We start from the raw sequence: 6658 nt of genomic DNA, 5'->3' as shown, positions 1-6658 counted from the left end.
TGGTGTTTCTGGTTTCTTGGGATATATTCCTAGAAGTGGGATCACTGGGTCAAATGGGAGTTCCATTTTTAACTTTTTGAGGAAACTCCATACTGTCTTCCATAGTGGCTGCACCAATCTGCATTCCCACCAGCAGTGCACAAGTGTTCCTTTTTCTCCACATCCTCTCCAGCACTTGTCATTTGTTGATTTGTTGATGATAGCCAGTCTGACAGGTGTGAGATGGTACCTCATTGTCGTTTTGATTTGCATCTCTCGGATGATTAGTGTAGTGTCCCTTATTTTTAACATCTTATATTGGTGTGATACATTCATTAAAATGAACCAATATTTATAGGTTAATATTAACCAAAGACTACAGTTTACATTAAGATACACTCTTTATGTTACACAGTTCTACGAGTTTCGCCAAGTGTTTATATCCACCACCAGAGTGCCAAGCAGAACATTTTGCTGCCATAAAAAAAGTCCTATGCTCCACCTATGTATCCCTTCCTTTGTCCAATCACTGGCATTTTTTGATATATATCACTCTCTGAATAGTTTCTCCTCTTCTAGAATATTATAGAGTTGAAATCATACAGCATTAGTGTTTCCAGACTGGATTCTTTGACTTAGATATACATTTCCATGTCTTTTCATGATGCAATAGCTCATTTCTTTTTACTGCTGAATAAGATTCCACTGTATGGCCCTAACCGGTTTGGCTCAGTGGATGGAACATCAGCCTGCGGACTGAAGGGCCCCAGGTTCGATTCCGGTCAAGGGCGTGTACCTTGGTTGCGGGTACATGCCCAGTTAGGGGGTGTGCAGGAGGCAGCTGATCGATGTTTCTCTCTCATCAATGTTTCTGGCTCTCTATCCCTCTCCATTCCTCTCTGTAAAAAATCAATAAAATATATTTTTTTTAAAAAAAGATTCCACTGTATGGATGCTTACCCGTTTGCTTATCTGTTCACCTATTAGAAAACATTGGTTCCAATTTATTTATTTATAAATAAAGCCACAATAAACGTTTGTGGGCAGGTTCCATATGGACATGGCAACTAGCTTGGGGGAAAACACCCTAACAGGACAGAGCCCAGGAAATGAGTACTCCCTGAGCATTTGTTTGTAAATAAATGCATTCTCATTCTGACAACAGTTACTATGTTTCAAGTCAGCAGCAGAGTTCTAATTTTCAGGACTCTTACTAACATATAATTTTATTTTCATCTCTTTTTATGACTGCTATAGTACTTTATATAACTTCAGGAAGTATGTAGTATAGAAAGATTTTTATTAAGATTCCAGAAGTAAGTTAAGCTTGTTCCCTAAGAACAAGAGTCTGTGACCTTTAATTCTTGCAAACGTAAAGACAAGACATCGTCTCTGAGGTTTCTCGAGAAAGATCTACCCCTTGGAAGAAGCAGAGAATGCAATGCCCTGAGTGGAAAAATGAACATGGGAGTCAGAGTTTGTGTTCTGCCAAATAGAATATGGTCCCAAGGAGCTTCCATTTTCTAAAACTTGTGCTTAGAGCCCTTTGTGTCTGACTTATGGTTCTGGCTCCTTTTTACCCAATATCAGCCTATTTGAGGACACCCGAGAGGACTGTATGCTCAAATAACCATCTTGCTGCTAATGCACTTTATAAAAGCCTTATATTCTCCTATAAGCATTTTTATTTTATTTACAGTGATACTTCTAAAAAAAAAAGTTTATAAATAGAACAGAATGGGTTCAATGAGGGATGGCCTGATCCATGAACATCAGTTCCTGGATCTTTTTGTTTTTTTGATTTGAGGATACTTAGAACTCAACAACTGTCACGTCCTCTTTGGCAAACTTAACCCATTTACGTTCTTCCAATATTGAGGATTAAATGTGTTATTAAATACATTGCTTTTCATAACTGGAGTATATGAAACATAAATGGCCAAGGAAATCACACTGTACATACATTTAGTTATTGGGAAAATTGTTTAATATGTGCTCTACCAAAAAAGTGTGAACATGAAGAATATAGAAAGAATTAACAAATCAGACTTTTGGGACACCAAACGTCTTAGTGTAGTTTTAAACATTACTAACTTCAGAAGTATAAGTAAATTACATTATGTAAATGTAATTTGAAAGTTCAATGAGATAAATTTATGTAACTTTTATGTAGTTTTGTGACTCAGAATTCAAATTTTTGGCTTCAGTCCCTTTGAAGAAGCCAAATGTTGAGTGAAACAAACAAACAAAAATAATAATAATAAAATGAAAAATTAATACAAAAATTTCAAAAACTAATTAATGTAATAGAAAAACAAGTTTGCATAATTATACATTCATATGTATATAAGTCTGTAGAATTTATATTTTTGAAATTTTTGAAGCTTTATTACACAAAGGTTTTTGGGACATCCCTATTTATTCTAAAATATTCAAGGACCACCTCATCATGTCATATGGTACTCTATATTGGAACTTAAAAATAAATTGGAATTAGTATTTCTCTTAAAGTGACAAAAACATACAAAATTATTATAATAGAGCACATTAATTTCATCAAAGACATTTGGACAACATAAACTTTATATATTACATCAAATATATGGAATTACATCTTATAGCATCAGAGCCTTAGTCAGTTTGGCTCAGTGGATAGAGCATCAGCCTAGGGACTAAAGGTACATGGGTTTGATTCCATTCAAGGGCATGTACCTCAGTTGTAGGCTAGATCCCTGGCCCTGAGTGCCTATGTGGGAGGCAACCAATTAATGTGTCTCTCTCACATCAATGTTTCTCTGTCTCTCCCCCTTCTTCCACTCTTTAAAAATCAATGAAAAAATATCCTCAGATAAGAATTGACAAAAAAAAGAATTAGACTTTGAGTTGGTAAATATGTAATGGATTATATAACAGCTACTGAGATAATTTGGATTTATGTAAAATGATCTTGCAGGAGCAATATGCATGCATGTATAATAGTTGCACACACACCCACACACACACATACACACACACACTTAAGTGGAGGATTGTCTGTTTAGAATTTATGATTATTTTAGTGAGGCAGTAAGAAACAAGCATGCAAACCACAGGTATAATACAAGGCCACTGCCATGATTTTAAGGGCATCCCTTCAACCTGTTATTAACTTTGAGCCCTGGTGATCATTACTCTGGCTTCAAGTTATTAAAAGAGTCTCCAACATACAGCACACATGATGTTTGTTTTTAATCACTGTGCATGAGAGATTTCACCTAGGGGAAATGTTGGCAAATATTTTATAGACTACAAAAAAATCCTGATAGTTAGATAAATGCTAGTATGCAGCAATTTCCTTCTCACCCTTATAAAAGCAGGGCTTTCAAGGCAATATTTTGATTTCCAGAGAATTCTTAAAGTGCTCTACATTTAAAATGGAATGGGAAATGCCACTTGTGATAATATTTTAATTTTAAACTTGCTAAGAGTTATGCTGTTATAAAGGTAACTACCATTTACTGTCTTGAAAGGATGCGTCGCATCAGAGCCAGGAGCGAAACAAAGATTAGATGATAGTTTTAATGCCAAGCTCCTTTGAAAAGCATTTAATGTTCACAAGAAAACGATGACATTCCGGTTGTGCCTGAATATAATCAAAACCACCAGTCAATCTGTTGAATAGTCAAGCTCACAATGGATTCTGGGTGGCCTAAAGGGAGAGAGGCATGGCCACGGTTTTCCTCTGTGCGTGGACTCTGAGCTGGAGTCAGGAAAGATGTATGATATGTGTTACCTTCTTAAGTCCTGCTGCAGATTATCATCACCTCAGTGCTCAAAGCGATGGCTCTTACTTCAGTCCCTGAGCTACACCTCTAGGAAAAAATACTATTTAGTTTGGTGTTGTAAATCGGGCCCTGCAAGCAGACTAGCATTCAGGAGCTAGCATAGGGAGGGCTCCAGGGACTCACCTTTATAGAAGGGAAAGAACAAAAGCAGGATTGGGCAGAGAGAACTGCAATGCAGCCTCAAGGGATGTCTCAGGAGCTCTGAAGATGGGTTGGCCTTTCTCAGTTATCCTGAGATGAGGTTAAAAAAAAAAAAAGAGAGACAGGCTTTTTTCCCTAACTTCAATCAGTTATTAGATGTGGGCTACCCCTAAAAGGTAGCATGGCTTTAAGTAAGAAGGCTGTCTTTAGCTGAGGCAATACCTGAAAGGCTGACAGCTGCAGACTGTCTGCCAGCCTCACCCCCAGCAGCTGGGGGAATAATCCCTCCGTTCCTAAAGGGGTGTCCGAGTGACCCAGCACAGCGTCCACCACGCCCAACAAACAAAGACACATTGGCCCCAAACGGCTTTTTTAGTCTTCTCTTCAATTATTCTTCTCTATGAACTTTAGTGACAGAAAACTAATCCTAACTGGCTTTAACCAAAAGGAATCCTATGACTAAAGGTCCAGGAGGGAAGCCTGTGCAGATACAGCTGGACTCAGAGCTCAAACCAGGTTACCAGGCCTCTTTCTCTCCATTCCTTGGCGCTTGCTTCCCACTGTGCGTTCTGACTTTTGTCATGTCCCACGTGCTGGTAAGGTAGTCTGGTAGACTGGATCCCTCCTCTCAGTTATTTCACTTCTTCAGAAATGATAATGTAGCTGGGCCCTTGCCATGGTTTTGTGAGTGTCATTTCTGCTCTCTTGATGTTGGGCATGGCTAGGAGGCTTGCTCTGGACATGACACCAGCCGAGGCTGAAAAAGTGCCAGCATCACTAGGCTTGTCTTGTGAGCATGTCACTCACCAGGCTGTCACCCGGTAGCTGCTGCTCCAAGGACGATGAGACAGACCATGAGCAGATTTGAACCTAACCTGTAGTCCACTGTCTGAACTCCAGTCCAACTCAGCCTCGAAAACTCAGTCAACCCATTGGCCCATGATTGAAAAACAAATGCCTATTGTTTCAATCTATTTATGTTGGGGACCATTTTTAGGCACTTTCCTTGCAGCCATGATATACTGACAGAGATGCCAGCAGCTTCAAACCTCCATGTACTCTAGGTTTAGAATCTTAAGAAAGAGAGCACCAACTCCCCCATTTCTCAAACGAGGTCTGTGGGATGAATCTCAGAGCCTCTGGTTAACCTGAGTTAAGTCATGAACCTATTTCTGACCCAATCACAGTTGCCAGGACGGAATGCAATGATTCCATTGGCCAAGCCCGAGTGACATGTTTCCAGTACAATAGGGGCTTCTACTATGAGAGTAAGATGAATGGGCACTGGGAAACCTAAATCAATTCATGCACCTCAAATATTATTTTAATACTTTTATACTTTTTTTGTCTTTGCTCAAACCCTTCTCCCTCTCTGGGGTACTGTGTGTACTTCTCCAAAGGCACACATGGCAGGCATGTAAGCCATGTCTGCTGGGATTCGCAGGCAGCAGCCTTGCAAGAGGTCACGGCCAAGGTGCAGAGAAAACCCACCCAGGAGCATCATTCAAACAGCAATTGTGCTGTTGAGGCTGGGATGGCTGAGCTCCCAAGGCAGCTCTGGGGTGGAACAATGACCGGCTGCCGGCAGCTGTGCAGACAACTGGGGACGGGGGAATGGGATGGGGGAGTGGAGGCAAGGCAGGTGGTGGCTTTTATCTTCTCCACGCCTGGCAGGGCCCATTACTGACAGGCTCAATATGACAGAGCTAACGCCACTTTCCTATTCAGAAGGAAACAGGAAAATCAATGGGGGAAAGAGACCAGTACTGGCTGCATGAAATGAAAAAGGTTTGCTTCTTCCTAGCAGCTCCAAATGCTATTGGAGTTGCCGGGCTATTCACATAGGGGTTCTGTGGCTTCCTGAGCAACCTATTATTTTCATGCTGGCCCCCCAAATTATGTCAGAGGCGTTTTCTTTCTTCTAGGTAATTTGCTTGAATGCGCTGTTTACTCTAAATAAAAACAAATAGCCATGATATCGATTATTGTTCTCTAGTTCAGAGAAAGGGAGAAGTCTGGCTGATTTAACACAGAACTTAAGTGGCCTTAACTTATTATTATTGTCAAACTTTCACTATTCAAGATGATTTGCCATAGTGAATGTTTTCATTGTTTAAATCTCACCTCCCAATTAAAAATTAGCTACCAAATATACCTATATCATTTTAATTGATTTGAGAGAGAGAAAGAGATCAATTTGTTGTTCCACTTATTTATGCATTCGCTGGTTGCTTCTTGTATATGCTCTGACTAGGGATCAAACCCTCAACCTTGGAGTATCAGGATGATGTTCTAACCAACTTGCTTCCCGGCCAGGGTCCAAATATTCTTAACATAATCAAGTCAATATGAATTTGTGGAGTTCATGTGGGTAGCCAGTAAGAATAATCCAATTCAAATGGACTTACATAATAACTACTCACATAACTGAAAGATACAGAGGGAGAATGGGCTACAGGTAATGACCAAAAGACTCTATTCTTTGCCCTTTCCTCTCTCTACTTTCTACTGTTTCTCCTTTACACTGTTGTTGGTGTTCTTTGGGTCATAATATGACTGTCAACCGCATACAGGTATGTCTATTTGTTTCTTCTTCATAACCAGAGGTAGAGCCCTGTCTGGCAAACCACAAAGAGCCCTGAGGTTCCCTTAAGAGCACATGACCAATCCTGAGCCAAACATTGTCTTCCAAGAATTAGAAAATAAGCTTAAAC

General features: G+C 39.8%; 1 protein-coding gene across 1 annotated transcript in view; it reads right to left on the bottom strand.

The window, feature by feature from the left end:
- Positions 1 to 6658, bottom strand: part of MACROD2 (MACRO domain containing 2) — a 1283682-nt gene that overhangs the window by 957077 nt on the left and 319947 nt on the right. The window lies entirely within an intron of this gene.

Source organism: Myotis davidii, unplaced genomic scaffold, assembly GCF_000327345.1.
Source record: "Myotis davidii unplaced genomic scaffold, ASM32734v1 scaffold32, whole genome shotgun sequence".
NCBI classification, from domain to species: domain Eukaryota; kingdom Metazoa; phylum Chordata; class Mammalia; order Chiroptera; family Vespertilionidae; genus Myotis; species Myotis davidii.
The sequence above is the reverse complement of the archived record's forward strand: the minus strand, read 5'-3'. Positions and strand labels throughout refer to the sequence as shown.